General features: G+C 35.3%; 1 pseudogene; it reads right to left on the reverse strand.

Annotated features, from left to right (window-relative positions):
* Nucleotides 1-8,246: 8,246 nt before the first annotated feature.
* Nucleotides 8,247-10,042, reverse strand: LOC111509960 (dnaJ homolog subfamily C member 2 pseudogene; annotated as a pseudogene).
* Nucleotides 10,043-10,831: the final 789 nt, after the last annotated feature.

Raw genomic sequence — 10,831 nt, forward strand, 5'->3', positions numbered from 1 at the left:
TTCTTGTTCGCGTTGGGAATGTAACGTAGATGAGGGTTTTCAGGAAGAATATTTGGAGTTTACAGACGGTGATGTAGAAGAGTTTTTTTTAAGAAATGGAATAGACGCTTTCATTCTGTTATGTTGATTAATAAAGTTGTTTTTCCGTTAAATAGATGTCTTTCTCATACGTCGATAACACTAAAGAGGCGAAACATTTGCGAGTGGGCCATTAACGAGGTCTTATCATTTCGAGTGCAATTTCTAGCATTTTCACAACTTTCAACAACACTATTGTAGTATTTGTTAATATTATTGATTGAGTATTCACCAAAACAATCATAATACAATATAATTACATCAAAAATATTTTTCCAATTTGGATTCTCCTATCAACTATTCCTGTATCTGTTTGTTTTCCTATAATTTTCTGTACAGCAACTATTTTATTATTACTGATTGCCCGTTGCAAATCAGACAGACACTTATAGAATGTTTTTCAAAAAAACCATCTTGCAAGAACTTTCAGTTTCTATCATCACTTGATATCATCACTATTTTCTTGATATTGTCAGAAAAATACACCAGATATTTGAACAGCTCGTTCCATTTATCAATCCATCAAAGTATAGAGTTTCTGTCTAACTCCAAACCGACATTTGTTCGACTTCTCTGCCTCATATTCTTCGACAGTTATTGTAAATGAGGAGAAACTTTGTGTAACAGTGTAATCAACGTCAAAATGAATTGACAGAGGTAATGGATAGGTAAGAGGATTCAGGAACAATGTAATGGATGCGCTATTTGCCAAAGATAATGGTTACCCGAACAAATACAGAAGTCGTTCGTTGCCGGATGTTGCACCCTTTTAGGTGGTCTTATTCAGAGAAGCAGGAAATTGATTGAAAATTCTATACAGGGTGATTCAAAAAAGTACTTTGACAAACTTCAGGAGGTGATTCCTCACAATATTCTAATATGAATTGTCGTTTTTTTCAAATAACTTTTGAAATACTGAACTTAATTAAACGAAACTTGGTAATAGGAGGTTTTTGAGGTGTCGAATTCGAACCTGATGTCCTTATTGCTCTTACTCGTAGGGGGCGCCACCCACACGTCTTTTTCTTCTTTAAAGTTTCATAACTTTTTTGGGCGTACTTCTAGCACATTTTTCAGTAAAAAAATCGATTCCTCTATCATATCTACGTAAATAAGCTACCCTTGTTACAAGTCGCTGTAAGCAACCGTTTTCTAAATATTTGGACTTGAAAACTTCAAGTCAATTATTTGATAATCAATGCATGTTGAAGTTATTACGAATATTTTGCTTTTTTCACAAGAACGCTTTGGAAATGAATTTGACGTTTTACTCGTTTGAAGAGGTCATTACTGTTGGGTACGTTCCTTTATGACATCCTTAAGCGAAATAGTTATTTTTGTATCAAGGGTGCATAATCAGTATTTGTTTTAATAAAATTTACAAGAAATGTCAACATTTTATTTCAGGAAATTTTGAATATGTAGAATAAACTAAAATAAACGAAACTAATTTGTATTCAAATAAATTGTTGGAAATGTCCACCTTCAGCGAAGATACAGGCAGTCAGTCGTCTAGTCATTGAATCTCGTACCCGCTCAAAAATTATTGGTGTGTTTCTTATTGTTTCACAGGCGTCTACTATTCGGTTTCTTAGATCTTCCTGGTTCACTACTAGAGTCTTATAAACTAGTGACTTCAAATGTCCCCAAAACTAAAAATCTATCGGATTTAGATCTGGGGACCTTGGTGTCCACGCCTGGTTAGGTTCTTCTACACCGCTACCGATCCATCGATTTGGATAGACTGTGTTAAGGAATTCCCTGGCTATAACGCTGAAATGGGCCGGAGCCTCATCATGCATAAACCACATGCGGATACGAATTTCTAATGGTACATTCTGAAGTTGTCCCGGCAATTCATTTTCTAAAAAGTGTCTGTAAGTTGCGCCATTTAGTCGGAGTGGAAGAAAGAAAGGACCTATCAAGTAATTATCAATTATTGCCGCCCATACATTTACAGAAAATTGATACTGATAATGTCTTTCACTAACTGCGTGCGGATTTTCGAGAGCCCAAACATGGTGCTTATGAAAGTTTGTGATAGCATTTCGGGAGAAGTTTGCCTCGTCCGTGAAGAGTACATATCTTAAATATTGAGGATTTCCAGCCAATTTTCTCAAAAACCATTGACACATAGTAATGCGTTGGGGAAAGTCTCGTGGCAAAAGAGCTTGTACCCTTTGAATATGGTATGGATAAAACTGTTGATCGTGGATAATTCTCCAAACTGTGGACTGAGTAGAATTGACAGCTTCAGCAATTACTCTTGTGCTTTTTTCTCCTTGAGAGCGTTCAAAACAGCTTCTTCCAATTCTGGGGTTCGGACTGCTCGTGGTCCAAATATTTAGAAAACGGTTGCTTACAGCGACTAGTAACAAGGGTAGCTTATTTACGTAGATATGATAGAGACATCGGCCAAAAAAGTTATGGATCTTTAAAAAAGAAAAAGACGTGTAGGTGGCGCTCCCTACGAGTAAGAGCAATAAGACCATCAGGTTCGAATTCGACACCTCAAAAACCTCCTATTACCAAGTTTCGTTTAATTAAGTTCAGTATTTCAAAAGTTATTTGAAAAAAACGAAAATAAAAATAAAACTTCAACATCCTGTATCTTGGAAACGAAGCGTTTCCGAACATTTATTTATTTGGACAATTCATATTAGAATATTGTGAGGAATCACCTCCTGAAGTTTGTCAAAGTACTTTTGAATCACCCTGTATAACGTTTGCAGAAAAATGTTTTTCAGAAGTTACACCGGTAAAACCATCAATCAGTACATGCTTCAAACCTATATAGGTTCATCAGCAACTAATTATTTAAAAACTCTACAGTAAAAGAAGAACAACATGATAATAGCTAAAACAATGAAGTATAAAATACTTACATGGAGAAGAAAATATTTTATAATGGAGAATAGGAAATTGTCACTTATTACCAATGAGTAAATGGCACGTTAATAGTAATGAAATTTATAACATCTTAAATATAAATGATTAAAGTATGGGTGGCTTATGGTATATTATGCAACGATCATGTAATGATGGTTATTAAGACACGAGCATTAACCGGGATACGAAACGAGCCGAAGGCGAGTTTTGTATGGTATATGCGAGTGTATTATTACCATTACATGAGAGTTGCATACGCTATTTTTTCTAAACCCGATAAATAATGAAAAGCTATAAATATTATATTTGCATTGAACACATTTACAGTAATTAACTCATATTTTTTTAAAAAAACACAAACTTAATGGTATTATCTTGGATATATGAAAACTATAAAGATTCTAATTATATTTATATTGAATATAACAACTGTAATTAATCTGATCTTTAAAAAATATTGGAGTCGATAGTATTCCTTCTATATCGCTGTTTTCAGACATTTTGATAATATAGGTAGGTAATATGAAAACTGATTTTGACAAATAAAGCAATTAGTCACTTAGGTTAGAACCTAGGACAAACAAAGAAACAGGATTCTTGATTGAAAAATTATGGGTTTCTATTGGTTGATAATCTGTATCGTTATGAAAATTCTGTATCATAATGGATATCATTATGAATCGGATTATGGTCATATAAGTGTATTGTTAGAGTACGGGTGTAGAAAAAAGCCTTTATTACCACTAATTAACATCAAAATCAAAAGCGCCACATGAAAACGAATTGTAATGGTAGAGATCAGAACTGAATTGAATGAGAAAGGGAATCAACTGTCAAAAATATAAATCGAAATGACATGGAACAGTGCAAACACAGAACACAACAGAAGAAGAACCACCTCATACATATCAACTCGTGTTCTGAGCAAACATATACCATACCATCTATTACAATTATAATACTTTGTAAAAGTAATCCTATAAGTTGAATTATAAGGCTGAAAGAACAATTGTTCAGATCAGCACCACCATACGAGACATGTATTGCCCATACAAGGAATGAAGAAAAGGTGTCAAAAAACTGGAGCTGACCATCAAACAACTATACAACCATACTAATAAAATGAATGAGGGTTTATGGAAGATCAAGGCACGGAGAATTGAGTTAAAATCAGGTGAATTGAAAAAATTTTGGCAAACTGTACTTGTTTATTAAGAGAGATAAGGTGTTATTAATAGCAGAGGTTATTTCAAAAATTTGAAGCACTTTACTTAAATTTCTATTTCACGTACTATTTGGGAAAAGCAAACATCTCTCCGAATTCATTTATTCATTTTCAAGCGCAACCTCCGGAGTTTTCTTGTAGATTTTTTTGTATACTTATATGAAATCTGCAAGTTCCCTAAATCAGTCATTGAAATATTATAGACTGAATTGATTCTTTACAGAAAATTGTTTTTCAATGAATCGTGTATCTGATTGAGAATTCTTTGAGGTACGACATTGGATCAAAAAGAAACTGAATTTTATCCTCTTCAAATTATTCAGATTTTGAAGACTGCCTTCGAGGTTTCATCAAACTAATTGCCAATCGCAATATTTCTGTTCCTCATTGGGAGTTCGTGCTATTACGGCCATCAGGTGTATTATCAGAACGGGAAGCGGTTGTAACACGAAATTAAACAATTTAATTGGAAAGGGAATTTGGAACAGTTGTACTCAAATTGACTTCTTGAAATTCAGTGAGACTACCAATTCAGTTGTCTCACACTGACTTTTATGATGATAATAAGGACAATAGTGAATTTTATTCAATAGATCAGAAATGCATGTAACAAATATAATAAATACAAAGAAGGAAACATTTTTTAAACATTGCCGAGTACAAGATACACATACAGCAATGAAAAACCAGCCAATCGGGAATAGCAGGGCAGACTATCCACAGGGAGGAACACTGGTGTAAGCGGAAATTCAAAGAAGCGGCATATATGTTGTCGAAAAACGCATTTAGTCAAGGTAACGGAGAAATAGCAACACATGGAAACCCATAATCAAGCGGAAAACGGTCAACTTCCGCCAAACGGTCATCTCCTGCTAAACTGGTAAAGCGGGAGAGGGAATGGAGGATAGAAGAAAGCACTCGAATGACCTATGAATAGTCGTCTCTTGGAGGCTTGCAATCTTCAAGTTTTCATTTTTTAATTGTTCAAATCTCAATATTTCGCTTGTTTTTTATTTTGCTGTGTTTTTTGCTAAATGTAACTGTTATTTTCAGCTATTCTTTTCCATTTTCAATTTCATCATTTTATAGAATCTTGATATCAGTCTCAAAATCCTTTTTGCTGCCTAACGATAAAAATTATTGCAAAAGTTATATTTATATACCACAGAAAAACATAAATTTCGCTGTCTTCAATGGTACATCAGATACTATTGTTGCACTGAATAGATTATTAATTGTTTTACAAATTTGTTACTGCTTCCTGTGCTTCTTCCACATGAGTACCTATTCGTTTTAGATGCTCTATCTAGGCCCTAGGCTATCTAAGTTATCTTATATTTCAATAATTTTGAAACACAATGAATTAAGTTTACCTGTTATTTTTTTTTGCGGCATCAACTGCTAGGTTATTAGCCGCGGACTTGTTGTTTGTTTTTCAAATGTCATCTATTAATTTTGCATCTTTCAAAAATGCCATCATGTTGCTCAACGTTCGTCTATCATCACATAGAATTTCTTTCATTGCCCCAGTTATATTATGTTGTCTCCTGGTTTCTTCATATTTTGCACATTCTACAAGTATATGTTGTATCGTTAGTACTGTTTGGCATGTAGTACATAGAGGTTGTTTTACTTGTTATTAGTTATATGTATGTGAACTAATTGAAAGATGTAACATTGGGAATGAAATTTTAGAAACTCATTAAAATTAAAATGAACATGTAGTAAATGAAAATTACCTGAGTTGATGAGAGAGGGATCGACAATACAAGCTGAAGATGGATAGACTGCATGCTTACGGGAAGATTGGTATACACAAACATTATGGGGGAAACAGTCGTGGCATGGGTAGCAAGGGGCTGTCCTCAGGGGGGTTTTATCCCCTCTGTTATGGAATCTTGCAATGGACGAGCTATTATGTCTCTTGGACCACAATGGGTATAAAGCACTGGGCTATGCAGACGACTTATTCATCTTAGTCCAGGGTAAATACAATAATGTAGTGAAGGGATGCATACAGCAGGCCCTGAATATTATAACAAGATGGACCGAAGAAGAAGGGCTTAATATAAGCCCATCCAAATCGACCATAGTAGCATTCACCAAGAGTAGTCCTTGGAGGGTCTCGTACCTCTAAGACTTCGAGGTGAAGAAATACAAGTGTCGGGGGAGGTTAAATATCTGGGAGTAATTCTAGATTCCAAAGTGACCTGAAACCAACCCTCAGATAGGATAAAAAGGAAAGTGGAGTTAGCACTGATGCTCGCCAGATGCACCTATGGAAAAACATGGGGGCTAAAATGGTTTATTGGTTTCTTGACTATACATGATGGTGGTTAAACCCATGATAACATACGCATCTCTGGTCTGCTGGCCAAAAACAAACTATGCAAGGTGCATTTGAATTCTAATGAACATGTAGTAAATGAAAATTACCTGGGTTTATAAAATATTTAATAACCAATATCCAAAAAAATATTGCAGAAAAAGTATTCTATTCTATTGGTAATTCAGTAAATTTCCATAATTCCCTAATCTACTGATTCCCAAATATTACAAAAGTTTGAGTTTACAAATGTAGAGTTGATATTTCCATTCAAGAAACGACATCTATGCACTTCAATTCTTTGGGAGAAAGTTCTGCCCGTTTGGCCAATATAAAGTTTCGTTCGAAAGCCACGAGCCAACTCATATACTCCTGGTGTTTTGTTTTTATTGCTTTCATTGAATTGATATCATCTATGATTTATGTATGACAAAGTCCATATAAGATGTTTGTGGAAAATTGCAGAATGATGTTTATTATTAATTTTAGTAATAGTAAAGTCTAGAAAATGTATTGAACTATTCTCCTCCATTTCTGTGAAATAGACTCAATATCTACGTATCTACACCAGTATAAAAACTGTCATTCAACTGATTATTGAGAATGTTATTCTAAGGTTATCAACATAAGTTTCAGTTAATGAAGACTAAACGGATTTCTCATTGATAGCGCTTTGTTATTGGACAAACGGGAAGAACTTCCCCCAAAAGCATAAAAGATCATGTAAACAATTTCTTGATTGTGGAGACCGATTCCACATTTGCAAAACATCTTTTGGTAGAGGGGCAAAAGTTCAACCAGACTATGACTTGTTAAATTTGGGAGCGGAAGGTTTGAAACTCAATCATTCGGAATTTTTGGGAATCAATTGATTCGAGGATTCTGAAAATCAACTGAAGGACCAGATAGAATTGAATACTTCATCTGGAGTGACTATTTTTCCAATGTGGAAATTGGTAATTAGTTGATACGTAAACTCAGGTGATTTTCATTTATCGCATGCTCTTTTAAAGTCATATGAGTTTGTAAAATTCCTTTTCTAATGTCTGAATTCTTGACTTGATTTATTTGAACACAACCAGAATTTTATGTTTGTATTTTCCAAGTTGTTTTTAACAAGTACAGACATGACTGATTCCTCGAATGAAATGAATAAGCCTCAGTTTCCAACAAACCCTTTTTTAAATCCTACAAAAACCACTCACTGTATTCTATTTCTAAAATGTTGAAATACCTTCTAGAAGAAACCCGATACACCTATTTTGAATTCATCACCCTGTCCATGATCACGGCCTATCGCCTCATGCGAAACCATAAAAAATAAAAGTTAAAACAAACTGTTGCTCCTGATAGCCACCCTTCCGAAAAACCATCAGATAAAGTTGCGATTTATCTCGAATACAAATACCCCATTGCCGCAGTCTTGTTTTTTGCCTTTTTTGCGTGCCCAGCGTCGAGGCGATTAATAACAGCACGTCGCGACGTCGGCTGGAAACGGGGTGCGCACCCTCGCGACCGCTGCGAACTTCGCGAAAGACTGACTCTCCGGCGTGAGGCGGTTTCGGTTTTGTGCGAAGTTTCGCGTTCCAGGATCAGATATTCTGCCCGACACCCACGCGTCGGGAAGTGTGCAACAGGGTGGTTTTTGCGCATCGAGAAAGTGCAGCAATTAGAGCCACCATGGCTGGTGTGACAAGTTTTTTTTTTAAACTAATATAGGATATTTTATTGAATAACAGAAAAAAGATTCAATCAAGATATCTGTAGTTCAACACAATCAACACTTCTGGCAAACTAATTTACCTTATAAATAAATATAATTCTCAAGAAGCCTAATAATCTCCGACATTATTTTGTGACTGCAGCCTGAGCAGCTTTCTTCGCTTTTACTCCGCTGTTCTGTCCCATCGTTCTGCAGTACATGCCAGATATGTTTTCAAGGCTTGCTCCAATAACTGTTGCTCTGATGTAGTCCAGGGAAGTTCTGTTTTGGTTTTAATTTCGCTATTCGAGGATGACTTCTTTACACCTTGTGTTGGCTTTGAATCATCACCGTTTAAAGTCAAATTATCCATATTTTCTGATATACCATTCTCATCAATATGCAGAACATTTTCCTTATCTTTTTTGAAATTATCAAAAGCTTCATTATTGGCAACTTCTTTTGAATTATTCTTTGAGAAATTTGTATTCTGTAAATCTTTCGCTTTGGCCAGTACCATTTCAGCATTGAATTTATTGGAGTTCTTGGAAAAGGTACCGTGCTGGTTGATGAAATTAGAAACAACCTCCCACCTCTGATTGGTTCCTGCAGGACAGAGGTTCACTGCTTTGACAAGAAGCTGAATATTGTCTTCCGCCCACTCAGGCGCAACCATTATAGTGGTTGATTTACTGACAACAGTGGATTTTGGTTTTGTAGAATCGAGTAACGAGAGGCTCTCTTTTTCTAGATGAGCTTTATTTTCTTTCAGAGCCTTAAGGAATGCAGATTTGCCATTACTTTTCAAGTTTTCATTGAGTTCCTCAAGTTCCTCAAAGAGAGCCTCTCACAAATACTCTCGATACCAGTTAGATGGGCTAGGTTTTGTTCACCGTTTTCAGCAGAATAATCATTTTCCTCGAAGAGTTTTTCTCTCTTTTTCTAGCGCTTTTTCCTGTACCTCACGTTCTTGTCGTTTGGCTTCTATCTTTGCCCTTTCTGCTGCTTCAGCTTGTTCTTTAGCCAGAACAGCCTCCCTCGAAACCCTTTCCTCTTCTGCTTTTTTGGCTTGTGCAGCAGTCTGCCTGGCTCTCTTGCAGCCAACTTTCTGTCTTTGTCATCGTGTTTGAACTTCGCTATTCTTGGATCATTATTGTAAGCCAAATCAACGAGCTGTCGAATCCTTACAATTTCTGCTTTCTTTTTCCGAAGTCGTTCTGCTTTGTTCAATTTGTCAACATACCTTCTCTCATCACGATCTTGACATTTGTCTTTATCTTCTTCATCTTCGTAAGAGAACTCACGCCATGACTTGAAATCATATCAGAATGAATAAAATTTCTCAACTTCCTCACGAGATGAATCTGCATTACCTAATTGAGAGACCCTTGGCTTTTCTGACCAACGTGAGTTCAGACCAAAATATTACTTGAAGGTGGAGTAAAAGTCTTTCTTAATATCACTAATATAGGAATATTATTGTCAAATTGTGGATCCACGGAATCGTAGGCCCATCTTCTAAATATATTTCCTAGACTTTCATAAGCCATTGTTACACAAGTGGAATAGTCATCGTCTGTTTTGATTTCCTCTCCCAAAGCTTTCTTTTTGTCAGGATGGTGCTTCAATACTTCAATACTTTCTTGCGATAAGCTGTTTTGATTATCTCATCTGTAGCTCTATATCTTAGCCGAGGTATACCAAGTACTTTATAGTGATCTTGACTCTTCCATTCTTTATGGTCCAAACTTCTCAGGTATTTCATATCATCTTCATATTCAACATTTTCTGGAATAATTTCATCAGTTTCTTTTTCCACTTTTAACGCAATAACAGGATGCAACCATTAAAAAACCGCCGTGAGTCCTCTGAAGTGATTTTTGTTTTTAACATAAATTAGAAAATAGAAAACTGAAAGTACCTGAAAATGTACCTGACGTGAGAGTGAGAAGAAGAGAAATCTATTTTGTATCTCAAACAATTTGTCTCCAACAATGTCTCGAAACAGTTAACAAAATGGTGAGGAACTGTGAACTGGCTATATTCAGTATTACAGAGAGACTTTCGAATGCTCAAATATGTCTGAATTTTTTTACGGCCATTTTATTATTTATTGTTTTATATCAATGTTATGTTATATTTTATATCAATTTCAACTGTATGAATGGTACTTACTCAATGAATACTATATGTAAGGAACTTGAAAAAAAAACTGTACATCATGTAAGCGGAAACCATTCTGTTTGTTGTTCTGTATAAATAAATTGCTATTCTATTCTAATACAATGGAATGAATATCTATATATTTATTCACCACCTTACATACCATAGGTATATTTTCAGATTCCACGATGACCATATCGGGACCACTGAGAAACAACGTCATATCCCCTGTAGGATGTCGATGGGTGACATATACATGTCAAAGAGATTAAACATGGTTCTTGTCTGATCATCACTGGAATAATTTCATTTTTGACTGTAGACTTCGTGCCTGATACCATGTAACGTTCTTTAAACATATCCCGTGTTCGTCATCGGATTAAAAGTTATTATATGTTTATTCAAATGTCTTTCATACATCTCATACATCTCAAGAATCATGAGACGT

Source organism: Leptinotarsa decemlineata, unplaced genomic scaffold (genome assembly GCF_025532065.1).
Source record: "Leptinotarsa decemlineata unplaced genomic scaffold, Ldec_3_MD MMD2_P_RNA_scaffold_5, whole genome shotgun sequence".
Lineage (NCBI taxonomy): Eukaryota > Metazoa > Arthropoda > Insecta > Coleoptera > Chrysomelidae > Leptinotarsa > Leptinotarsa decemlineata.